This window comes from Dipodomys merriami, unplaced genomic scaffold, assembly GCF_024711535.1.
Source record: "Dipodomys merriami isolate MVZ:Mamm:240054 unplaced genomic scaffold, mDipMer1.0.p SCAF_50, whole genome shotgun sequence".
NCBI lineage: Eukaryota > Metazoa > Chordata > Mammalia > Rodentia > Heteromyidae > Dipodomys > Dipodomys merriami.
This window is the reverse complement of record NW_027206069.1, coordinates 3,566,496-3,592,452: the sequence shown is the minus strand read 5'-3', so window position 1 is coordinate 3,592,452 and position 25,957 is coordinate 3,566,496. Positions and strand designations below refer to the sequence as shown.

At 46.8% G+C, this 25,957-nt stretch overlaps 1 protein-coding gene and 1 long non-coding RNA gene across 8 annotated transcripts in view; one reads left to right on the top strand and one right to left on the bottom strand.

Annotated features, from left to right (window-relative positions):
- Nucleotides 1-25,957, top strand: part of Wdr25 (WD repeat domain 25) — a 129,381-nt gene that overhangs the window by 34,892 nt on the left and 68,532 nt on the right. The gene's annotated exons all lie outside the window — the stretch shown is intronic.
- On the bottom strand, nt 3,150-16,168 carry LOC138810559 (uncharacterized). Its single transcript, XR_011367160.1, has 3 exons — nt 16,094-16,168; nt 4,729-4,792; nt 3,150-3,592 (listed from the first exon to the last, which is right to left on the bottom strand). It is a non-coding gene; the product is annotated as an uncharacterized lncRNA (long non-coding RNA).

Below are 25,957 nucleotides of genomic sequence, written 5' to 3'. Positions count from 1 at the left end.
GCTCTGGGTGATCCCTCCTTGTATGAATAATGAGAAGAAATTAAGTAAAGGCCGCATTTCCTGACACTGATATATTAGAACACAGAGTAACTCTCTACAGGAAATTGGAACAGGGATCTCTTGAAATTGAATCTGAGGCTGTGAATAGCAAACCTACATTGGCCCTGTGTGTCCTGATGCAAGTTAAGTAAGCAGTTTCCTGGATAAGAGTTAAGTACGTTAGGGAGACAGGTTAATGTGGAGGCCAACGTGGCGCAAGTTAATAAATTGCCTCTCCCGCGTATTGTCTAGGAAGATGCAGAAGAGTAATTTGCTTCCTGTGGAGCCGCTCCAGAATCCACATACTTATTTTATTAGATTTTTGGCCCAATACATTTGTTCCCTCTCATTGGTTTTGTTGATAATAATTGCCCTCCCCCTTTCCATCTCTCTGTGGATCTCTCTTGGTTTTAATAGTTTGCAGTAGCCGCAAACACTTACCATTTTAGAAAACAAGTCGGAACACTCTGGGCCTGTGCCCTTCTGGGTGTGAAGGGGGAGATAGTCAGAACTCTAATTCCAGGTGGTATTGGGCAGCAGCCACTGAGGTCAGGAAGAAACAAGAGCCTCCCCTGTCCCACCTGTGAGGACCACTCCCTGCTGGGTCAGGCTAAGTCGGGGAATGTGGAGTGAGGTGTGCACCAGAGGAGGAAAGATTATTAGTAATGGAGGCCTTGCTACAGGCCAAGCACCATGCAAGGGCTAGCAATACCAGGCTTGCCACCTCATAAATGGATTCTCTAACAGGTGCTTCTCCAGTGCAGAGTTCTTCTTACTGGGGATAGGGACATGGTGGGCAGTGGGGAGAGGCTGTAAAGATCAAGTGCAGCCCCAGCCTGGGAGCCTGGGAGTGACTGGAGGAGCAGGACCCTCCTTGCAGCAGAGGCTTCGGAGAACTTAAGAGTGTGGAGTAGGGGCCAGAGGTGAGGGTGGTCCTGGTCAGGTGCTGGTGGCTCATGCCTATAATCCTACTCATGAGGCTGAGTATCCTGGTTCAGACCCAGCCAGGCAGACAAGTCGGTGAGATTCTTATCTCCAGTGAACCACCGAAAAGCCAGAAGTGAAAGTGAGGCTCAAGTGGTAGAGCACCAGCCTTGAGAGAGACAACCAAGTAAGAGCCTGAGGTCCCGAGTTCAAGTCTCAGTCTCCCTCCTCCCCCTCCCCCCCGATAATAAAAGAAGCTGTCCCTGGTCTTCCCTGTGAGTTTGCTTGCCTAGTATACTGTTCGGAAATTGCAGTTACAGTGATTGCTGTGTGGACTTGCAAAGATTCAATGAAACAGAGCCTTGGAAAGTGCCTAGCCGTACCAGGCACGAGATGCTCACTGACCGTGGCTGTCCCTCTGCCACAGGCTTCTGTAGCTGGTCTGAACACGAGGTTCTGGACAGTGAAGACACTGTTCTTGATGCTTGAGGAGGGTGCCTACAGTGGTTTCAGGAGATGGCTTTGAAAAATTGAGTGCTATCTTTATTACAGTAGTTGATTGCAAATATGCCCTGATAGCTAAGTTACTAAGGCAAACACAGATACATCTGATTACTTCTCCAATATCTCTCTGAGTATAAGCATTGGCCTTTTTGTTTTATTTCCAGTCCTCTCATCGGGGAAGCTGGGGTCTCTTGTGGATTGCCTCCTGTTTGGGATATTAGCCAAGGTGAGCATGATGTGAGAAGAAGAGGTTGGCATAGTTGAACCCTATATCACAAGGGCTTCTGGTAGGACACCAAAGCCTTAGGAGTTTATTCAATACCAAGGAGAAGGCTACTGAAGTTTTCAAATAAAAAGAAAAGTAAATTAACTCTGTATAGCTTGTGATTTACACACAGTAAAATATACCCATTTTCGGATTAGTGTTGGATAAGTTCTGACAAGTCTGTATACTTGTGTCATTTCCACTGTCCCAGAATCTTGCTAGTATCCTTTGTAGTCAGACTCCCTCCTCTAGCCCCAGGCTACACACATCTGCTCTCTGTCACTGTAGATTAGCCTGGCCTATTCTAGAATGTCATATAAACGGAATCACAAAGTGCATAGTGTTATGTGTCTAGCGTCTTTCTCTTAGCAGATTGTTTATGAGATTCATCTGTGGTATGCAGTACGTGTCCTTATTGCTGAGTAGTGTTCCCTTGTGTGAAGACTCCACTGTCCCCCCATCCTTCTGTTGGATGTTTGTGTTGTTTCTGGTTTGGGGTTATCAGTGGTGGCATTTCTGTGGTACAGGTCTGGGAGTGAAACTGTGGGACATATGGTAGTTGTGTGTTAAGTTGTTTGGGCAGGAGAGTGACACTGCTTTTTTTTTCTTCCCCCATTTGTGAAAGGCCCCTTTGTTTCTGGGTAGAGGCCAACAGTGAAAGAACTAGATTAAGCAAACCTGTTTTCTATGTGTGTTATCCAGCCTCAGATATTTTGTTACAGCAACACAAAACAGAAGAGGATAGTGCTAATTACAAAAATGGAAAGACCCAGGAAACTTCTTGAGCATTTCACTTTCTCTGACGGGCAAATTAATATTAGTTTTGTTTCTAATTTTTTTTCTGTTGGGGTACTGGGTTTTAGTGCTCATCTCTGTTGGGTACTGGGGTTTGGAACTCATCTTGTGCTTGCTAGGAAGGCGCTTTACAACTTGAGCTATACCTCCAAACCCTTCCCTTCTTTAAAAAAAAAAAAAGCACAAACCAAAACTAAACAAACCCAGTTTTCTTTCTAAATGAGAAAGGGAAGGAAGGCCGCACACTAGCACTGGCGGCCTAAGGTGCTGCGTGGGAGGAGGTAGCCAAGCATGATTGTTGTGTCAGGAGACAATCTTCTTCAGAGCCCACATTTCTGCACAGTCTTGTGATCAAAGGCAGGAACAGCTCATTTGCTCGGGCTTGACTTTTCAAGGTGTTTGCATAGCAAGCAGCTTGGAAAATGCAGACAGAATCTCTATCTGGAGCAGATTTATTTGCGTTCTGGGGTAATAAAGACTTTGTCGCCTCTGGAGCAAAGGTTGGGGGCATGTTGTCTCAGATCAGGATCCCTTTCTGTAATGCATCCCAGGATGCATTGAGCAACACCTGGCCTTCATCCCTCCCCCCCGCCCCCCCAGAACTAGGTAGGGTGTGGAGACCACCAGCAGCTACCATTGCCTTGAGTTGTTAATTGCTTTTCTCTCTGACTCAAGAGCCTGTGTCTTCTACAAGCACATCTGTAACCCTGGTAGTCTGATTTGCTAGCTTGCTGGCAGGGTGATGGGCTAAACCCCACCCAGTTCCTGACAGTGGGCCTGGGTGACCAGCACAAGTGGCGGTGTCATGTCCCTTCCCAGCCCTGCTACTGCCCTCCCTGCCTTCTGCATTGCCGTCAGTGCACTGCCGCCGAGTCTTAGTGAGCGTCTACTGAATGGCAGGTCAGGGCACAGGATTCCGAGAGGTAGACAAGACCGGTGTGCGCCGCCCTTACAGAGCAGGCCCATGCCAAGGATCCTAGGCCGCCCAGTCCATCGCCAACTGCGACTCATTCACTTGCAGTCTTCTTGAGTAAGTGCTGCTGTTCCTTTCGGCAGCTCTTCCCCCTGTGTGGGAAATTTACTTTCACACTGTTGCCAGAGTAAATGAGCACCAGTGAAGTGCCTGGTGCCTGGCAGGCAGCAGGTGCCACTGCTGTTGTGCCTGTTACAGACGGTTGCAAGTTCTGCTTGTCTCTCGTGCCAAGCCTCCTGCCCACCCCAGCTCGGGGAGCAGCCACACGCACAGGCCACCTGCTTTGCATACTTGACACTTTCCTAGTCCCCAGTGAGGTTGGAGACCCAAGTATTTAGGCTTGCAGATGCCAGATGAGGCACAGGGCTGCATCGGGGAATGGGGATGGGACCAGGCTCTATACCTTGACCTAGGAGGCCTGGGCTCTCCCCTTGGTACCCTCTTCCAAAGCAGGTGCTATTGAGCCCTCCTCTCCGCTCTGGGAAGGAGAGCTGCCGGGGCAGTTCCTCCTCCTGCAGATGGGGGCGCTAGAGACCAAGCGTTTTCCCGGTTGTCTGCCTGTGAGGGCTTGAAAGAGCCAGAAGCTGCCTGCATCGATGGCTTCACCTCGATGCTGCCCCGTTCCGCGGAGACTGGCCAGGAGCCGAGTGCTTTTTCCACTTGACTTCTCAATGCAGTGACCCCGAGCTGTTTCTGGACCCTCTGTCCACCTTCATCACCTCTTCACGGTCAGGCCTGTCATGGTGACCCGCTCTCCCCACCCCAGCTTCCCCGAGTGGACCTGTAGGCTTGCTCAAAGGTCATTCTTGATTTCCTGCGTCTTAATTTCACACTGCTCATGATTTTGTACATTACACACATTGACACTCTAGTGCTGGCCTTTCAGACTTCCACACAAATATTAAAAATGAGAAATCTGAGTGATGGCAGTGCTGCACGGTCTGCAGCAACAACAGAGGCTGTTGCAAAGGTGAATTATAGGGTATCCAGTGCGGGGTCCATACTTGGTCACACTTAGCCAGGAGGGCCCTAGTGCTGTGCCACAGTGCTGGGGCAGGGGCAGGGGTGGTCCCATGCCTCTTACTCATCAGAAGGCTACTTCCTCTCCTGTGGGGTCCTGCCTTGTGAAGTGTCTTTCCTCTCTCCTCGGGGCTATCTCCCCTGGGGCCTGCCGGGGCCCCGTCCCCTTCCTGCCTGCCTCCCCCTCACCCCTTCTGCTGCTGCTTACCTTATAATGTGATAACCTTCTCTGGGAGTCTTCAGATGAAGTTTTAGAATTGTTGAGACCATTGCTGGAAAACAGAAAGGCTATTTGATGAGATGATGATGACCTTATTAACTATAATTAGGTAATTCACGGAGGTTTCCAATATAGTTCAGCACTTCTTCTTGTCCAAATGGGGGAAACGTCTCTGGTAATGTCTTTGGAGATGTAATAGTCTTTAATACATTAACAGTTTAATTTCTTCTGGAAGGTTTGTCAGCTTGGTGTTTTCATTTAGAAGCCAAAGTATAGTTTTATAGTTGTCCACATTAATAATAATAATAATAATAATAATAATAATAATAATAATAGTAATAATTCCAGGGGAGTGATTTCAGACATCAAGAGGATGTCTGAGGAAGGCCATAGCTCACAACTAGGCTGACACTGTGAACCCGTGCAGTTCCTAGCCTTGGCCCCAGCTCTGGGATAAAGGCATGATGGTATAGGTCTATCCTCCAAACTACATAAGGCAGAGGTAGGAGGATTGAGAGTTCAGGACCAGCCACTGGCTGGTGGCAAGATCCTATCTCTTAAAGCAAAGCAAAGCAAAACAAAACAAAACAATCCAAACAACAAAAAAGCTCTCCGCCTTGGATGCCTCTCTACTCGCTTCCCTCCTCCAGCTGGGCATCCAAGCCATCTTAAGTAAGTTCTGGTTCCTTTTATTGTCAACCTATTATTTAAAAGTTCCTTAGGGATTTTTCATATTTCATTTTGGGTGCTGCTTTTCAAGTTCTATCTGCCCTGGGTTTTACAGTTTTCAACACAGTAATCTTCCTCCCTGTGGTTGTACCACAATTTACTAAATTGCATCCTTCATACTCAACATTGGTTTTTGTTCCAGTAGGTTTTATTGTTGTTTCATAGGCAGTGCTGCAATGATCATCTTTAGGTATATGATATTTAGCTTCTGTGCAGTCTTTTCTTAGGTCTGGTTCCTTAGGGCTGGAATTAAATAGCCAAGACTAAGAAGAAAATTAAAAATTAAACTTTTCTTATTATAGTAGCATTGGAAAACAGGAAAGGGAAAGGATGAGCGGTAGTTCCCAGGCACTGCTTAGGAACCCAGCAGGAGTGCTGTGGCAGGTAGAGCCATATTTGTCTGAGAACCAGGAAGTTTGAGGCAGAGTCCAGTGCTGGGCCCCTGTGAAGCCATGCCACGGGAGAACCTGGCTGTGGGTCCCTTCCTGTCCCAGTATTCTTGACATGGCTGGCCTTCTTTCACCCATGCCTTCCTCTTGTCTGTTTTGATTTTCGACTGCTTCCTGCTTTCACTCCTTGCTAAGATAAATCCTTGCTTTTGGTTCAAGCAGAGGGTTTTTCTGCATTTAGAGCATTATAATGAGGTATTTGTGTGTGTGTATGTGTGTGCATGTATGAGAGAAAGTGTGTGTGTGTGTGTGTGTGTGTGTGTGAGAGAGAGAGAGAGAGAGAGAGAGAGAGAGAGAGAGAGAGAGAGAGAGAGAGAGAACATGCGAAAGAGAGAGAAAGGGAAAGAGAAAGAGAAAGAATGGGGGCTTGAACTCAGGGCCTGGGCATTGTCCCTTAGCTTTTTAGTTCAAAGTTGGCACTCTACCACTTGAACCACAGTTCTACTTCCAGACTTTTGCTGGTTAATTAGATATAAGAATCTCAGGGACTTTCCTTCATGGGTTAGCTTTGAACTGCAATCCTCAGATCTCTGCCTCGTGAGTAGTTAGGATTATAGGCATGAGCTGGTGATATTTGCTGTTTTTTTTTTCTCCATGTCCCTCATCTGTAACTGTTTGTGTTGGTGACATCCAATTTGGCCAAAGCAGAAAATTTAACTGTCCAACAGAAAGGAGAGGAGAGCGTGTCTCAGGACTAGGACGAGGCCCATCTTTCTAATAGAATTGTCTTTCATCCTGGTGTTTCAAGGCTGCAAGTCCCTAGAGTTAGAAAATAGCTTCTGTTCTCTGCTTGCTTCCTGTGTGCCAGAGAAGGAAACAGAATCTTCCTGGGCATATTGGCCCCTCTGGTCAGTTTTGCAAAGGGAATTTTGTTGAGCAGCTACTGTACATAGTGAGGAATTATGAGCCACCGACTTGGCCTTCAGGGAGGTCTCAGGAGAGGGCGAGGAAATGGGCAGATACCCTCTAACCATCATGAACAGCATTCTCTCTATGTAAACTGAGCTGTTGGGTTGAGTAGAAACCAGTGATGTGTGACCTACTTGAATTCTATAGAAAAGTGTCAACAAGAAGGTGGCACGCCCATACACTCACTTGAGGCTTTCCAGTCGCTAGCATTTCACCATATTTATGGTGGGTCCTGATACAGCTGAAGTTATCCCCTGTCCCTCCATAGTAGTGGCCATTGGCCTGGTGTTGATAGAAATGCTTTGTATATTTCCTAAGTGTGTTTACCTGTACACAATATAATATTGTTTCTACATTTTAAATATTTATAAAAATGTTAGCATACCCTGTTCTTTTTCATCTTACAGAACATTCAACAGTATGTTTTTTGCTGTCTAGCTTCCCATTTATTTGGTTCATTCTTTTTTTTTTTTTGGTTGGTTCTGGGGCTTGAACTCTGGGCCTGGGCGCTGTCCCGCAGCTCTTCAGCTCAAGGTGAGTGTTCTACCTCTTCAGCTACAGCACCACTTCCAGTTTTCTGGTGTTTTATTGGAGATGAGAGTCTCACAGCTGGCTTTAAACCCTGGTCCTCAGATCTCAGCCTCCTGAGTAGCTGGGGTGACAGGTATGAGCCACCAGCTCCTGGCTGGTTCATTCATTTTTAATTGCTATGTAGCATTCCTCTGTGTGAATAAATAAGAGTTTACTTTATTCTCCTGTTAGGTTTAGTTTTTTTTTGTTGTTGTTGTGTTGTTTTTTGTTTTTGTTTTTTTGGTACTGATACTGAGACTTGATCTCATGGCCTTGTGTTCTCACTTGTCTTTTTTGCCCATAGATGGTGCTCTGCCATTTGAACCACACTTTCAGCTCTAATCATTCCCCAATTTGGAAGGTTTTTACTTTCTATCTCTTGCAAATGATTGCAGTGAAATTTTTTTTTTTTTGGGCCCGGTATTGGGGCCTGAATTCTGGGCCTGGGCTCTGTCCGTCAGCTCTTCAGCTCAAGGCTAGCGCTCTACCACTTGAGCCACAGTGCCACTTCCGGCTTTTTTCTTTTTGCTTATATGGTGCTGAGGAATTGAACCCAGGACCTCGTGCATGCAAGGCAAGCGCTCTACCACTGAGCCACCTTCCCAGCCCGTGCAGTGAATTTCTGTTCCAGCTGTCTATCATAGATCATCTCTGAACTTAGTAGCCTATTATACATGTAACGCTGCAGGCTAGGCCTGGCTGGTAGATCAGCTCATGGGCTCTACTTGAGGTTGAGTGGGAAGCTTCAGGTGCTGGAGTAGGACTCCCATGCAGGCTTGTTCACTGGGTGTCTGGTGAGTGATGCTGGCTGTTAGCTGCTGTGGATGCTGTGCCCTTCCTGAACAGTGTCCATGGCCTCCTCATGTGGTCTAGGCTTCCTCATTCTATAGTAATTAGGTCCTAGGACCCAGTGTCCTTAAGAAACAGTCATAGGATCACACCTGTAATCCTAGCTACTCAGGAGGCTGAGACCTGAGGATCACAGTTCAAAGCCAGCCCACGTAGAGTCCATGAAACTGTCATCTCAATGAACCACCAAAAAGCTGGAAGTATAGCTGTGGCTCAGGTGGTAAAGTACCAGCCTTGAGCTTCAAAAAAGCTAAGGGACAGAGGCTAGACTCTGAGTTCAAATCCCATATCAGAAAAGAAACAAAGCAAGTCGCAAAGGTCGGCTCTTATTTAGGGGAAGGGGGTAAGGTGAGACTTCACCTTTAGTGAGTCAAACGCCATGGATTTTGCTTTTTTTTTTTTTTTTTTTTTTTTTTTGGGTTGGTTGTAGGGCTTGAACTCTGGGCCTGGGCGCTGTCCCTCAGCTCTTCAGCTCAAGGCTAGTTCCCTACCACTTGAGCCACAGCGCCATTTCACGCTTTTTCTGTGTATGAGGTACTGAGGAATCGAAACCAGGGCCTCGTACATGCAAGACAAGCACTCTACCATGGAGCCACCTTCCCAGCCCCTGCTTTTTTTTTTTTTTTAAACCAACACCTTTCAGTACACCTCCTTGTTCACCCCTATGAGAGTTGTCTGGCTTGGACCCTCATGGTAGAATGGTAGGCCTTGACAAGCACCCCTTTCAGATCTGACTTGATCTTAGACTGCATTTTTGTATGTTTGTTCCTGACACCCACCTGTGTACCCAGAATCCCCGTGCTTCACACCCTCTCCAGCTTTTGCCAGTAGGGAGTTTGCTCTTGTAGTTTTTAATTTGCCTGCCTACTGGTGAGGCTGAGATCCAAGCTTATGTGTGGGGATGGCGTGTTTCCTTGCCCAGCTGGGTGCCCTGAAGATGACAGATACGTCAAAGTGCTATTTTTTGGCTTATGATGTCAGTTTTTCAAGAGCCAAGTGGTGAGTATCCCACAGAGTTTATTGCAAACTATTATGAGGACCTTGGAGTTACTCTCTTGATATGACTCATTTATAAAGAAAATATTTCAGTAACTGTAGGCTGTATTTGTAATGTGATAGATTTTCGTTTAATCTCTCACCTCCCTGTAATTTGCCCAATTTAAAAATGCCCTGAAGCTTGCTTTCTCCTTGTCTAGGAGCCCTGTTCTTAGTATATGTTAACACAGTCATAGACATAGGAAATGGTGCCAGTATGTGTCTCTCTTCCTGTTCCTCCTGTCTCTATGCCATTTAATTATTTCTGTCACTCATTTCCCCCTTTGGTTTTTTCTGCCATCACTCAACTCTGTGTGTGTGTGTGTGTGTGTGTGTGTGTGTGTGTGTGTGTGTGTGTGTGTGTGTGGCGTGGTGTGGGGTGTGTGTGTGTGTGTGTGTGTGTGTGTGTGTACCTGTGAAACTAAGGGAATCAGTGAACCCTGGTTTGTGGGCATACCTGGGCCTTCTTCCTTGGGCTACCTGGCACCAAACACTCCTGTTTAAGTGATGCTCTGAGGTCCGAAGGGATGTCCATGATCTTTAGATCGTGGCTCAAAGCCTCTCATAAGATGGGAGGGGGCTGTTCAAGAAATACATATTGGCCCAAATAATTCAGATCCTTGGTTCTTATGATGATCGGTCTAATCTACCTATTTTTGTTGTTGGTGGTGGTGGTCGTGGGTCTTGAACTCAGGGCCTGGGTGCTGTCTCTGAGCTCTTCAGCTCAAGGCTAGTGCTTTACCACTTGAGCTACAGCACCACCACTTCTGGTTCTGTTAATTGGAGATAAGAGTCTCACAGATGTTCCTGCCTGGGCTGGCTTTGAACTGTGGTCCTCAGATCTCAGTCTCCTGAGTAGCTAGGATTATAGGCGTGAGCCACTGGCACTCAGCTCTAATCTTTCGTGTGTGTGTGTGTGTGTGTGTGTGTGTGTGTGTGTGTGTGTGCGTGCGTGCGTGCGTGCGTGCGTGCGTGCGTGTGTGTGTGTGCGTGCATGCGTGCGCATGCGTGCGTGCGCGACAGTCCTGAGGCCTGAACTCAGGGTCTGGGTGCCATCCCTGAGCTTTTTTGCTCGTCTGGCAGCCTACTACTGAGCCACAGCTCTACTGCCTTGCGTTTTAACTTGGCTGGCACTCTACTACTTGAGCCATACCTCCACTTGCAGCTGTATATATATATTTTTTTTTAAAAAATATATTTTTTTGGGTCTAGTCGTGGGGCCTGAACTCTGGGCCTGGGCTCTGTCCCTCAGCTCTTCAGCTTAAGGTTAGCACTCTACCACTTGAGCCACAGCGCCACTTCCAGCTTTTTTCTTTTTTCTTATGTGGTGCTGAGGAATCGAACCCAGGGCCTCATGCATGCAAGGCAAGTGCTCTACCACTGAGCCACCTTCCCAGCCCCTAAAAAATATTTTTATTATCTTTAAGGAGTTGTACATCTTTAAGTAGTTGCTATTCAATAAAGCAGTTTATGAGTAAAATGCATCTTGATCAATGCCATACTTTTCAACATTTTACCTGTCCTTCTTAACCCACCCTTCCCTCACTTACATTACATTTTGTAGGATATATATATATATATATATATATATATATATATATATATATATATATAGTTTTTTATTGTATTCTATACTCCAACTGCCCCCTTCTTCTCTTCATTTGCCTACCCACTTCTGGCTTTTTGCTAGTTAATTGGAGATAATAAGTCTCTCGGATTTGTCTGCCTCAGCTGACTTCAAACCACTATCCTCAGATCTCAGCCTCCTCTGTAGCTATGATTGCAGGGTTGAGCTACCTTTTCAAACCATCTGGAAATAGTCATATCTGATGAAGACTTCTTTGGTGATTTCCTAAATTTCTTTTTTTTTTTTTTTTGTCGGTCGTGGGGCTTGAACTCTGGGCCTGGGCGCTGTCCCTCAGCTCTTCAGCTCAAGGCGAGCGCTCTACCACTTGAGCTACAGCGCCACTTCCGGTTTTCTGGTGGTTTATTGGAGATAGGAGTCTCACGCTCTCTCCTGCCCGGGCTGGCTTTGAACCGCGATCCTCAGATCTCAGCCTCCTGAGTAGCTAGGATTACAGGCGTGAGCCACCAGCGCCCGGCATTTCCTAAATTTCTTGAAAAGTGACTGTCAGTACTTTTTAATTGAACTCAGTTCTATCTGAGCACCCTCAACACCGATGGTGACTCACTAGAGAACATTATCTGCTCCTAAGAGGCATCTGATCCTCATTTGTGCTGGGACCATGAGCCCTGGCTGTGAACTTGAGCATCCGTCCATTGAGTGGCAGCTTGTTGCAGCCACGTAAGGCCATGTCTGGAGAGTGGTGGATGTCCAAAAGTTGCTTTTCTAGGTTGTTCAGTGTCCTGTGTAATGTGAATATCACTTTCAGCTTTGCTCAAAGCTTGTTACAGAAACACAGGCCACTGTAGGAACTGCAGGTACTAGTCACTAGAGTGACTACCAGCATATGCTCTGTGCTGGTACTGGAAAGCCTGGGAACCTGCACTGCTTCATAGAACCGGCTCATCCTAGTATGCCACTGGGTCTCAAGGGGCTTGCCCTGTAGCCTCCAGAGTGGGTCTAAATATGGAGTTTATTTCCCTCCCTTCTTCCTCCCTTTCTCCCTTCCTTCCTTCCAATTTTTTTTTTTAATGCCAATACTGGGGTTTGAACTCAGGGCTTCACCCTCTTGCTTAGCCTTTTCAGCTCAAGGCTGGTACTCTACCACTTGAGCCACACTTCCAGCCTTTTGCTGGTTCATTGGAAGTAATAATCTTACTGGTTTTTCTGCTTGGGTTGGCTTTGAGCCTTGATCCTCAGATCTCAGCTCTTAAGTAGCTAGGATTACAGAAATGAGCCACCAGTGTTTGGCTCTAGTTGTTTTAAGGGGAAAGAAGCCTTTGGGGTCTGTTCATTTCTTATTCACGGAACCACCAGATTGGCCTGGGCATGTGGGGCCTGAGCCCTTACTTGCTAATGTCTGTGCAGGCAGCTGAGTTTTAGAGCTTGGGAGCTGTCATACCATCTTCTAGGTGCCAGCAAGTCCAACAAGGGCCAGGGCCTCAGCTTCTGTTTTTGAGACAGACTGTTCTTAGCCTAACAAGTCCCACAGGTCCCAGGGCTCATTATCCTAAGGAAGTCTGGCCTTGTTTGCATATGAGGAGTTGGCAGAGCTCTTCTGTGCTGTTGGGGACCTGCTCACTAACCCCATAGATTTATGTGATGAGGAACAAAACGATATTGTGTTAGAGCCTTATGCCAAGTGTGACCTGCTTGTACCCAGCCAAGGACCCCACTTTGCTATCTGCCTGGTGTTCAGGATGGAGTGTCTCTGGCCCAGGGATCTGGAACTGGGTTCTGATACCAACTGCTCATGGCCCATTGTCTTAGTTCCCTAGTGAGTGTATTTGGGACGGTGTCAGGAGTTCCTGCAGTGACAGCGTCATCTGTCACTACCCGGACCACACCTGGCTCTGCCAGGGCCTCCCCAGTCCCATGGGGGAAGGGTGTCATCATTCTGTCACACTGATAGGGAAACTGAGGCTCAGCAGACTACACCCTCCATGCACACATGTGTTCCTCCTGCCCCGTCCCTCTGTCTGCTCTATGGTTGGGGATCTGTCAGCCATATACCTGTAGTCTCTGTTTGGGGGGCTTAGCATTTCTGTTGCATCACCCACACCTGCGACCCAAACCCTCCCCTTTCTAGCCAGAGTTATATAACACAGGCGTTATATTTGGGGCGTCTCATTGGCTTCACAGTACATGGGTCAAATCTGCCTTCTTTGAGGTGGACCTGGGCCCTTGAGATGGCCCTGGGCTTTTGGAGGCTGCCCTCTAGCCAACTCCCTTAGTGTTCATGTCCTGTCACTCCATGGGCCTGGGCAGCCACCATTCTAGCTCCCAGTGGAGGTTGCAGGGGGCCAGGGGAGGGGGGAAGGATGCAGCAGGTATTTGGGAGTAGCTGAAAACTAGGAAGACCAGGATTCAGATTTATGTTTGTTAGTTTCCGAGTCTTTGCTCTTTCCACCTCTTTCTATTGAGTACTAAAGAAATTGAACAAGGGCAGATACTTAGACCAAAGCCTGCTCCTGTATTTCACATAAATGTCCCTGGCAGCCCATCTCTCCCAGCATAAAACCCATTAGGCAGGGCTGTCACCCGCCATGATGGTGGGCAAGGTCACCTGTGGGTGCAAACTTGGCCAGCTGTTTTTGAAGGCCCTGTCACGTTTTTGTTCTGAAGGAGTTCTTGAAAATGACAGGCTTCATTTCAAGGGTCTTTGTTAATCTAATAGTGTTCCTAGACTGAAATTTATGGATGGTTTACCAGCACTCTCTCCTGTGATGAGCTAGGGAGCTAGGGACAGAATTAAACACACTGGCAGCTTCATTTCAGGCACAGACACGCAGGCACAGGAGTCACCAGAGGATCCGACCCCTCAGTATGCACCGGGGCGTGTTCAGGTGGGCCAGGGTAAGACCCCTGGTCCCCTGGGAGCTCCGTCCTGACATTTCCACCCCAAATCAGATTTGCATAAGCACAAAAGGCTATTCTCAGCATGGCATTGTGGTGAATATGCATTCCATAGCTTCCACTGGAGCAGTTTAAAAAATTAATAGATATGTTCTTTACTTTTCTCTCTATGAGCCAAAGCTTGAAAATAATTTTTTTTTCTGGCCTGCTGACTCTCATGGCTAAAAGTACAAATGAGGCTTTCTGGGAGAATCCATCACAAAATTATCAAAATGTCAGTGTAGAGCAGATAATGGACTCTGTGTTGGCTTATGTCCGTGGGGTTGTTGTTTTATGCAATTACACTTTTCTTTGTTTTTCTTCTTTTTGTGCTTTGGGAAATCAACCTGAGAATGGGCTTCTAACTCAGAAGAGTTATTGGCTATTTTTCCCAAATGGAATTGCCTTCCAAAGAACAGTGGGCATCTACTTGACAACAAGTTATAAATTTGTGTTCCAAGTTCTCTGAAGAAAGCATGAATCTTAGACAATGGCACTGTGGCGTTGTATTTCAGGCGGGTGTGTGGAGCTGTCAGAAGTCAATAAAGTCCTCAGACGCCTGCTTGTACCCAGCCAGCATTTGTCAAGTGTTCTCCATGGACTCTCAGTATTGGAAGGCGGATTAGAGCTCTTCAGCTTCCCTGGTTCACAGTGTCCTAGAGCGTGGTCTGCTGGAGCCCTGTCCTCCAGCGTGAGTGACACTGCCTTCCTCCCCCACTGTCCATGAAGGGAAGTGGGCTTGAACCCTTGGCCTATGTTTACTAAGAATCTGCTAGGGACCACGTGTGTCCAGACAGTGGGACACACAGAAAGGAATACTGTCCCTCATTTCCTGACAATGCTGCTTTCTATGGGTGCTATCTTGGCCTGTGGTCTGTGTCTGACCCTGCCAGCTGGGCCTTGTGCTCACCACCTGTTGTGGTGGCTTTTCAAGTACAGCTGTTGAGGTTGTTGGCACAGGGTTTCTAATGCCAGCTGATCACTTTGGGAGGCTTGCTAAACCCATCCAGAATAAAACCCTGATTCTTCAGTGTGCCTCTGAGGTCTGTAGACTGTTCGTGCTACTTCCTAGACCTATTTGTACCCCTCTGCCTTACTGCCTTTGTGGCTGGCCTTCTCTCTGTCTTTCCTTCTTTTTGAGCATCCTTCTACCTCTCTCGCCCATGATCATCCAAGGCCCTCCTGCTCATCCTTCCTGTCCATCTTGTTCAGGATGCCTACCTACTCCCCAGGCTGCTGCAACTACTTCCTTGGCCATGTGTCCCTCACCCCTTATGATCCTCTCACACAGAACTTTTACCTCTCAGCCTGTTACCCATGAGTTGTGAGGCAGGAATCAGTGGGCCTTGCTCACTGCAGTAGCCTAGCAAGGTTCCAGTTGTCAGCACACAGTAGGAGCTTTTGTGAACATTTGAGGCATAGTCATTACTGGACCATCCTCTTTGTCTGGAGCAGGTGTTAATGGTGGCTGGCCTAGAGGTGGCACTGTCTCTTGACTGGACTAGGCCTAGCATTCAGCATCCTTCCCCACCAGGAGAAAAGTAGAGACAGGTACAGGACACCTGGGCTGCTGAGAGAGGAAGAATTTGCTTCCCGTTCTTACTTTGCCTGTTCTCTGCAGCCAGAGTAGCATCACTACCTACCCCCCCACCCCCATTAGAGCACTTTTCCCTTCTGGGGAACCATTCGTCAGGGGTTCTAACCAAAATGTTGAAACCACAGATGCATGTGGGCACAGTGTCTACGGCTGACTCTGAGAAGACAACTAGCTTGGATGCCTCCTGCTTCCCAGTAGTTCCAGCACAGGTGCCCCCAGGAGGGGAGAGAGCAGCCCCGCGGGGCACAGTGGCTGTGGGTAGCCAAGCTTGGTGCCATCCCCACCCTTCTCTGTGTGCATCCAGGCAGATCAGAGTGTAAGGTCCAGATCGAGGCCGTGCTACTGAGTATGAACACCCAACTTAGCCTCTTAGGCCTCAGCTTTCCCTTCTGGGGGGGACAGATCCTAAGCACTTACAGTGCTGAGCCCCTGCCCCTGTGCTGCCCAGGCCTTGGGCCTTGCTGGCTGAAGCCACCTGCACTGTTGCTCATGCTGAGGTGCCCTTCCCTGAGCTGCCCCTGTGAGGAGCTGGCGCTCTTTCTCCCATCAGATAGACATTTTTTTCTTAATCTGAGCCCTTTTAAAAGTTCTGTACCTTTACTTTTCTTCTTTGAAAAGAAGCTAATTTCATTGCACATTCATATTTAAAATCTCATAAGAATTAATTTCACGATACTGGTTTGTTTTGCTTCTTACCTTTCACAAAGCAATATCATCAAGCTTCCTCTTGCGTCTTTGGCACCGGCGTCATCATTACCCCCGAGCCACTCTGACTCATCTAATGCAGCTTGCTCGAGCGTGTCAGCTTCACTTCCAATAAGCCTTTTCAGATCAGCCTGTGGTGAGTCAGTGCGTGCACTGGCACTGGGACACTTTCATCCAGCCTTAGGCACATACTCGTGAAACTTGGGGGGCATTTTGTTCCCACAGAGAACGATCTGCTTAGATTCTAGTCTCAGAAGGGTCCAGTGACCCCATGCTCCACGAAAGCCTCTCCATTTCATCTTCTGCCACTCTGGCCTCAGCTTGTCGCCAGCTCCTCCTTTCTCTGTAGGTAGTGGGTGGCTCAGCAGAGGCTAGCTTGCCATGGCTAGGGAGTCTGGCCTTGTTCTCAACCCCATGGGGCCAACAGAAGGACATTTACCTATAAACAGGTGCGTGGACACGAGTAAAGAGGAGACAGGGAGCTGCCTCTCTGCTCTCAAGGTCTTATGTGGTTCCAGATACATATCTGTCCCTCTTACACAGAGCCTACTGTTTGTCTGTCCAGAGGTCTTTACAAACCGGGTCTCAGTGGCTGGAGGGAGGCCTGAGCAGTCATCTGCAGATAGTTAAAGATTCAGAAAGTTAAAGATTCAATCCAGCCGTGGCTTGGTATATGTGAAACTGCTTCAGCCACCTTAACAGGTATCCATAGACTGACTGGATGGCACATACAACAGAAAATTTGTTTCGCCTGGCTCTGGAAATTGGCAGTCCCAGATGAAAATGGCAGTAGGGATGGTATCTGATGAGAGCCTCCCCTGGTGTTACAGACAACCATGTGTTTCCTGTGCACTGTGTGTGTGTGTGTGTGTGTGTGTGTGTGTGTGTGTGTGTGTGTGTGTGTGTGTGTGTGTGTGTGTGTGTGCTGGTGTGAGGACCACACACTCACACTCTCCTTCTGGTGTTTGTTCTCCCCCCCATAAAAAAAAAAATTCTTTTTGAGAGTAAGTAACTACATCCGTTTCACAGTAGTGTGGTGTAGTTACACTTGCCTAAAGTCACAAACACATTTTAACCTTTGCAATGATAATCATCATCTTTCTAATTTACAAAGCTTATGAACCCTACAAATATTAACAATAGAACTTTCTTCCAGATCAGGTGAGATGTACATTTCTTGCCTTTTGCTTAGTCTGATGTTTGTTGGACCATGGGTCCCACTCACAGCATCTCACATGACCTACATTATTTCCTTAGAAGCCCCATCTCCAAGTGCAGTCATACCAAAGGAGGGGTGTTAGGGCTTTAACATACAAATGTGGGAAAGAGAATCCTGAACATGCCCAGGACATTGCATGGCATGTAGTAGGTGCTCAATGAATGTGTGTCACATTTGAATCTAAGAGGTTTTTTAAAGATGAGATGGAGTTGGCTCCAGAGGCTCCAGTTGAATCCTGAAGACCAAAAGGGTTCTGGGGGTTGAGAGTGTTCTCTGGAAGTACATTGTGAGCTTGGCTTCTTGCCTCTGGCTGGTGAGTTAGGCTCAGGCTGGAGATGGACTCTACTTCGGACCTCCCAGGTGGAGCCATCACCAGAATCCCTGGCCTCTGGCTTCTTGAGCCCTTTCAGGAATGGAGAAACTATCATCTTTGGCAAAGGGGTGGAGGATGGGACTCAGGGACTGTACACTGTGAAGCCCACATTCTTAGTTGATTTATTTATCATAATACCTTTCCTCCCTTTTCTTATATTGTGCGCGCACGCGTGCATGTGTGTGTGTGTGTGCGCGCGTGCGCGTGCATATGCATGCACAGGTACATGCGTGGTTTTTTTTCCCTTCTGTGTATGTGGTACTGAGGAATCGAACCTGGGGCTTCATGCTAGGAAAGCACTTTACCACTAAGCCATGCTCCCAGTCCTCTAATAATACTGTAAAAAAAAAATCTCTTAGAGTAATTAGCTCTGTGGAAGCAGGGCAGTTAACTCATTTCTACCACCAGTATGTCAGTGTCGGCACAAAGTTAGTTGCACACCCATTGGGTGTTAATTTAATTAGAGTAACAGTAGACCCAAGAGTATGCACAGTTCTTCCTGTACTAACAACCTCATAGTGCTCAGCAGGAGTACCTCTCCCTTTACAGATGAGGTCCTTGAAGTGCATAGGGATCCAATGGCTCTCTTTAAATGACCCTGGGAGGGAGTTTGTACCTTGCTAAACTCAGTGCTGAAAAGGTGCTAAGAAGTACAAGAAGCCGTGCGGTGTGGGCCTGTTCCGGGCTCCCCCAGCTGGCAGCCTGCACCCTTCTGGTTGGCAGGAGGGCCCTGGGAGGGGCTGTTTCACTCATCAACTCTTTTTTTGTATGTGTATTGGTCCGAGGGCGTGAACTCAAGGCCTGGGCACTTTCTCTGAGCATTTTTGTGCAAGGCTAGCACTCTACTACTTGAGGTACAATTCCACTTCTGGGTTTTCGGTAGTTAGCTATAGATAAGCATCTCATAGACTTTCCTGCTAGGGGCTGGCTTTGAACTGCCATCTTTATATCTCAGCCTTCTGAGTAGCTAGGAGAGCTAGGATTATGGGTGTGGGCCACTGGTGTCTGGCTTTACTCACCAGCTCTTTTTTTTCTCCCCAGTCCTGGGGTTTGAACTCATGGCCTTGCTGCTGTCCCTAAGTTTCTGTTGCTCAAAGCTAATTCTCTACCACTTGAGCCACAGTGCCACTTCTGCCTTTTTCTGAGTAGTTTATTGGAGATAAGAGTTATGGGGGGCCCAGCGCCAGTGGCTCACGCCTGTCATCCTAGCTACTCAGGAGGCTGAGATCTGAGGATCGTGGTGCAAAGCCAGCCCGAGCAGGAAAGTCCCCTGTGAGACTCTTATCTCCAATAAACCACTAGAAAACCGGAAGTGGCACTGTAGCTCAAGTGGTAGAGTGCTTGTCTTGAGCTGAAGAGCTGAGGACAGCGCCCAGGCCCAGAGTTCAAGCCCCACAACTGACCAAAAAAAAAAAAAAAAAGAGTCTTATGGGGACTTCTCTGCCCAGGCTGGCTTTGAACCATGATCCTCAGATTTCAGCCTCCTTTTAGCTAGGATTACAGGCCTGAGCTACCAGCATTCAGCTACTCACCAACTCTTAAAGTGCCTGAGAAGCTCCCTGGCATCAGTCTACAGGAACAAACAGCCCAAGAATGGCTTTCCTCTGGCCTACTCTTGAGTTTCCCTGTGGCTAACCTTTTGTATTTCCTGAGAGAATCAATGAATGGACACATTGGCCACACTTACAGATTTAAATCAATGCTGTTTCTTCCCAGCTAGTTAGCCTGTCACTCTCTTTGGCCCTGACATTCATTATTAGGTGCTTTCTGATTTTATTAGTGTGGCTAATTAATGCATGACATTAAAATATTGACATGAATTGATTTGGGTATCTGTATCCTTGGAGCTTCAGTTAATAAAATAACTTTTGATAAGACTAGTGGTTTTAGAGCATTTAGACTTAATTATATTTTTCTAAAGGATTTTTTTTTCTAGACTCATATAACTGCCTGGCAAGGTACTTTAATTCCCTAGTTAACTGAAAGAAATTGGTTTTTCGTTTGGTTTTGCTTAAAACAAATTAAAAGTAATATACATTTGATAAAGGCAGTTAAAGAATTATTTGTTAAAGCCTCCTTCTTTATATATTGGGGGAAAATCCATAAGAGCTGAATTAATTTTGAGGATGATGTGAGGAGAATACACCATTTGGAGAGCTGTTTGGCCTCGAGAAATATGGGGGTGTTTCTGTTCATAACTTCCTTTGCACTTCTTTCCTCAAAGATGCGCTCTTTTCTCTTTTTTCTCTTGAGTACCGTTAATGCATTGCTTTTATGCATCCCGATTCCAGCATTGGCAAGTCATGCACTGTGATGGGGGTTGAAATCAGAGTCTAGGCAGAATTCAGGTGTTTCATTCTCATCTTGCCTAGGTTAGGAAGTCTGCCAAAGCTAGCAATTTGAAAAGAAAGTGAAGTGAAATGAAAAGAAAAGGGAAGTGCCTAGCAGAAACACGTACAGCAAAAGAAGAGTAAGTCAGTGGTTATTATTCCACTTGTAAGAGTCAACTCCTCATTATTATCTTGACAAAGCTTACTGTCACAATACCTGAATCTTTCAAATGTGTAGCCTGCCAAAGGAAACCTTTACAAATAATGACATCAAGTTTACTAGCCTACTGAAATCGGCTTCCTCTCCTTTCTTCCTCTTTTAAAAAATGTTGACCTGTTTCAGACTTACAGAAGCGTTGCAAGAATAGTGCAAAGAATTCCAAGACACCCTTTACTTAGATTCTCTAAACGTTAATGTTGCTTTATATCCTGTATATGTATATGTTTGTACACTTACCCTATAGATGTACATTCTGTATTTGTGTATGTATGGATTATCTATATGTATTCTCATACACACATACTTTCTGAATTCTTAAGACTGATGATCTTTTACTCCTGAATACTTCAGTGTGTGTTTCCTCAAACAAGAAGTGCTCTTCCATAACCACAGTATAGACCTATTGAGATTTTGTCAACTGTCCCAAGAATGTCCTTTATAGCCCAAGGGAACCTATGATCTTGCATTATCCTCATTGTCCTATGCCTTTATCGCTTTTAGTTTGGACAATTCCTGTATCTTGGGTCACCTACATATTTAGAGAATTCAAGCCAGTTATTTTGCAGACTTTGAGTCTGTCTGTCATTTCCCTGTGGATTAGGCTCAGACTATGCGCTTTTGGGCAGGGTTGGTATGGGTGTTACTGTATCTGTCTCTCAGTACATCCTGGCAGGTGGCACATACTGTCAGTCCCGTTGCTGCCAGTGTTGACTTGGGCAACCTGGCAATATACTGGTTTCTCCATGTAGTTATTTTTTTTTTCCAGTTTAAAATGTCACGTGGAGAGATACTTTGAAACTCCCTATGTATCCTGTTATTTCTCAGGCTTACGTCTATTGGTTTTAACATCCATTGGTGATTCTTACTTGAATATAACTCTATTTCTTTGGGTATGATTGTCAAAAGGTGATTTCTAGTTCTTAACTGTGGAGAGGAGTCCTCCCTCCTTCCCTCCCTCCCTCCCTTCTTTCCATCTTGTTTTCTTGAGACAGGGACTTACTCTGTAGCCCATGATGCTCTTGGACTTACAGTCCTGCTTCTGCTTCCTTAGTGTTGGGATTGCAGGTGTATACCACCATGCCCAGCTAGGGAGGAATTTTTCTCTCCTTATTAGTGTATACATTTTTTTTGTATTCATGTAGACATGAACTCTTGGTTTAATAATTAAAAAGAATTCTACCCATTTGAGAAAGTTTCATCTCTCTTGGAAGTTCCTCTTACTTTTTTGATACAACAAGGTATTATAGGATCGCTTGTTCTAGAATCATCCAGGTCGAGCCCCAGTTCTGGATGTCAGTAGTGGCCATTGTTTCTGGGGTACCCAGCTTTTCCACAGGTGGACAGGCAGTAGGTGTCCACACATGAATGTACATGCTTACCTCACTTAGTTCTTTCCATCTGTACACCCACACGTTCACCCTCATGTCTCCAGTCCAGCACTGCAGAGTTTAGTCTACCCTTTTCCACTTCCATATTTTAACTCCCTGCTCCAGGACTGAGGAAGCTGGCTTCTATCTTCCTGCTATATTTACAGATATTCTGGGTTCTGTAATGTGCAAAAGTAGTTTCATAGTTGCTTACCTCTGCAAGAAGATATCTGCTAATTAGAATTCAATATTGGAGTTCCTTTTGGCTTCAGCCTGAGGGCACACAGTCCAAATTTCAGATGCTCCTTGGGTTAATTCTTTTTTTCCCTCTCTCTCCTTCAATATCATTATGTTGTTCATTTGAGATACAGTTTGATTCACTTGTCTCTGTTTGTAGTCTGTTTTAGAACCTCCTTAATACTATGGTTTTCCTCTCTCTCCCTCCCCCCATTATTCCCAGAGCACTTTCCAAAATCAGGCCTGTAAAAAAAGTTCTATTCAGAGAGGTGCCTCCTCCTGCCCATTTTCTTCCTCTAGCCCCCTCCCACCCTGCCCGCAAGTAGCCAGTCTCCTTTGTCTTTGCATTTTCTATCCTATTTCTTTTTGCTGAAATGGATACTCTCATTTTTCCTTTCTTCATAGAGAAGAGAACATTAATGATACTTTTCTGCACTTTGCCTCCTTTTCACTTAACAATATGTCCAATCAGGCCGCGTCAGCCTTTGGAGCTCCCTGCACCCTTTCTCTGGATGCAGCCATCCACTATTCACCTCCATTTTGGCTGTTATGAAGCTGCCTGGAACTCTACTGTGTGTCTCTAAGTGCTGGTAATAGCACAGAGAATAACTACCCTTACTGGACTCCATCTCTTTCCCACCTGACTTTAGAAGACCGGCGATATGCTTGGAGAGGAAACTGAGGCCCAGAGTGGTAGTATGACCATGCCGCATAGACACAAACTGGGTCCTTGAATTTGAAGCGAGGGCCGGAGCTCAGAGTTAGAAATGCTGGTGGGCTTGTCCCCTCTTGTTGAGGTTTCTTCCATGCCTGAAATGCCAGGAGCAGGGCTCACACTACCCTGAATGTGCATGCAAAAAAAATCCCAGAGAGGGAGCAATGACCCAGGGAAACTTTGAGAGACTTTCTTTGTAGCTACTTTTCAATTCTTCCTCCAATATGTGCTCACACATATTTTATAGTGCTGATGTAGCAGTAGAGTGATACATATGTACTCAAAAGTTTTTTTTTGTTGTTGTTGGTGGTGGTTGTGGGGCTTGAAATGGACCTGGGCGCTGTCCTGGAGCTCTTTTGCTCAAGGCTAGCCCTCTACCACTTGGAGCCACAGCTCCACTTCCAGTTTTTGATTGGTTCATTGGAGATAAGAATCTCACGGGGACTTTTCCACCCAGGCTGGCTTGGAACCACAATCGTCAGATCTCAGCCAGGGTCCTGAGTCGCTAAGATTACAGGTATGAACCACCAGCAACTGGCTCAACAGTTTTTAAGATGATAGTGATCTGTGGTCATAATAGCTTGGATCCCAGCAGACTTGGAATGTGAGACCCTTGGCCTGTTAACTTCTAGGGGAGGGCTGGGGTGCAGGAGAGGCTGCCTGTCCCACGGAGCCACAAGGAGTTGCATGCATTCATATGGCCTAGCTAGTGCAGTAATAAGCAAGGTAGTCTGGGCCTCAGGGAGCAGCTTCTGGTTCAGATAGGGACCCCAGTAGCTAGAGGACAGATGTGTCATGGTTCACCTCAAAGGAGAATGAGGACTGGCCTTAGAGTCAGACAGGACTCTAGGGAGAAGAGAATGACACAAAAGTACAGGTGTAAGTCATGAGTGGCAAGTGAACGCAGGTATGAGTCCGCTTATGGACTTGGAGGGAAGGCCACCGGTCTGGGGGGGGGGGGTGGGCGAGAGGAAGAGGAGGGAGGAGGGTAGGTTGTGGGGCAGCCGGGGGGGGGGTCTTGTTCATCTGGGCCTCAACTGCCTTCTCTCTAAAGGGGAGCAATGGGGCAGCCACCTGTAGGCAGTTCATCTTCTCAGAGGCCACATACAGGTATCATCTTGGCTCTTCTGCCAGCTAGCCACCCATCCTTGGGGTGTGCTGGGTTAAGCCTTGGTGTGTGGCTTATTGGTGCTCCTCTTAGCTTCTTTCCCCTCCCACCCACAAGGCCTCCCAACCACAAGGTTCTGAGGGGGAAGTGCTCGTGGAGGGCTGTTTAGTGGAGTTGGAACTCAGGACGACCCACTGAGCCTGGGCCCAGCTTTCTATCACAGGCCTCATGCTTCTCTTAGAGTTCTCTCATATTTGAGGAAAGGGTTCAGTTTGTTTGAATGTTTCCTTAATGTTTTGTGTTTTTTTCGGAATTCATTTCCTTTGTTTATTTTACAGCAGTATAATTTGCAATGAAATAGTTTTACATTGCGCTCACATGTTCTAATGGTGTTTTAATGGCATCTTAATGGTATCCCCATGGATTTGCAGCCAGATACTTTTGTCATCCTAACACCCCTATGCAATGGCCCTTGCATGGCAGCGTGGCCATGACTGGGGCCTGGACTTCCCTCTCGGCCACCAGAGCAGCCTCAAGTCAGATGGGCAGTGGAATCTTTTGGCTGTGAGGGCCCCATACATTGGAGACAAGGGAAAGCCAGTCTCCATGTGGCTGGCTTTTTTTTTTTTTTTTGCTGCCATGTCCCGGGTACTTCAGAGGTGGTTTTCTACCTAGCAGCACCTGGGCATCTAGTGCACAGATGATGAAGCCAGATCTCTTCCTCCAAGTTCCCATAGCCCACCCGAAGGGAGAGCGCCAGCTCCTGGAGGGCCTTGCAAAACTTGCCAAGATAGGCCTGCTTTCAATTGTCCCTGCCACAACGTATCTGAGCCTATCTCTTCTGCCATTTTTTTTTTTTTTGGGTTGATTGTGGGGTTGAACTCTGGGCCTGGGTGCTGTCTCTGAGCTCTTCAGCTCAGCGAGTGCTCTACCACTTGAGCCACAGCGCCACTTCCAGTTTTCTGAGTGGTTTATTGGACATAAGAGTCTCATGGACTTTCCTGCTAGGGCTGACTTTGAACCCTGATCCTCAGATCTCAGCCTCCTGAGTAGCTAGGATTACAGGCGTGAGCTACTGATGCCAGGCTTCTTCTGCCTTTTTGTTGTAGAGAATATGGCCCAGCAGGTAGAACCTTGCACCAGAGGCCTTTTAGCACCTGGGTAGAGTTGTGGCCACAAGGGCCTTCCAGTGCTTGGCAGTGTGTTGAGCCAGAGTGGGGCTCCAGTGCCAGTGTAGAGAGCTGGTTAGGTAAGGGTGGGGAGGTGAGGCTCTTCAGACAGACTTCAGGCAGGCCTCTCCTACCAGTCAGCTTTGCCCCTGGTAGAATATCTGGTTGCATAGGGCAGATCCAGTCTTCCCCACAGTCATTAGCTCAGCCCCACCCTCTTCCTGACAGATATCATGGCCAGGCTGTCCCAGGACCACAGTCAAGGTGCCATCCCTGTACCTACTGAGGGCTGAGTAGGTTTGACTGTGTGTGTGTGTGTGTGTGTGTGTGTGTGTGTGTGTGAGAGTAAGAGAGAGAGAGAGAGAGAGAGAGAGAGAGAGAGAGAGAGAGATTATAGGTTTCAGCATTCTAGGAGTGGGTGCTTACAGGATAGAAAAAGACACCCAGTGCTGGGCACAGCTGGGCTCTTCCCAGCTGTATGGCCAGGACAAGGTGGTTCTGAACTTCAGGTGGCTTTGGTTTCCTCACTGTGGAATTTGGAACATACTTCTAGGTTGTAGAGAGTAGGCCTAGGGATGTGGGATGACACATGTCTGGCACCCACTTGGACACAATTGCTATTATTATTACTATGTGTCACTGGTACCATGGTATGTATCCAAACCCCTGGCCCTCCACTTCTACGCTGTCAGTGAGGAGCACAGAGAAGCCACCGAGCACAATATCTGCTCCCAGTCCTGATGGGCCCGTCCCAACCTCCTTGTTCCCTCATTGCCTTCCTTCCTGACACACACACACAATCATTTTCTCAAAAGAAGGAAAGAAATGGTTTGAGTTGGGAAGGCAGTCCCCAGAGCCCTGTTTCACATGATTGTCCCATTTCTAAACTTGAGTTAATAAGAATAAACAAAGTAGTAGGCCGATTTGCACAGGAGATGAATATTATTCTGACGATTATGTAAATATTTATGTGTTCTGGCATTCTCATTTTGTTACTGGTGTCTAATTTCCGAGTCTCATAATGAAGTATAATTTGGAGAAGCTTTGCAAAGACAGGCACAGCAGTGAAATAATTTGATTTGTTCAGTAAACTTGGTTTTGGTTATTCCTTTTCATC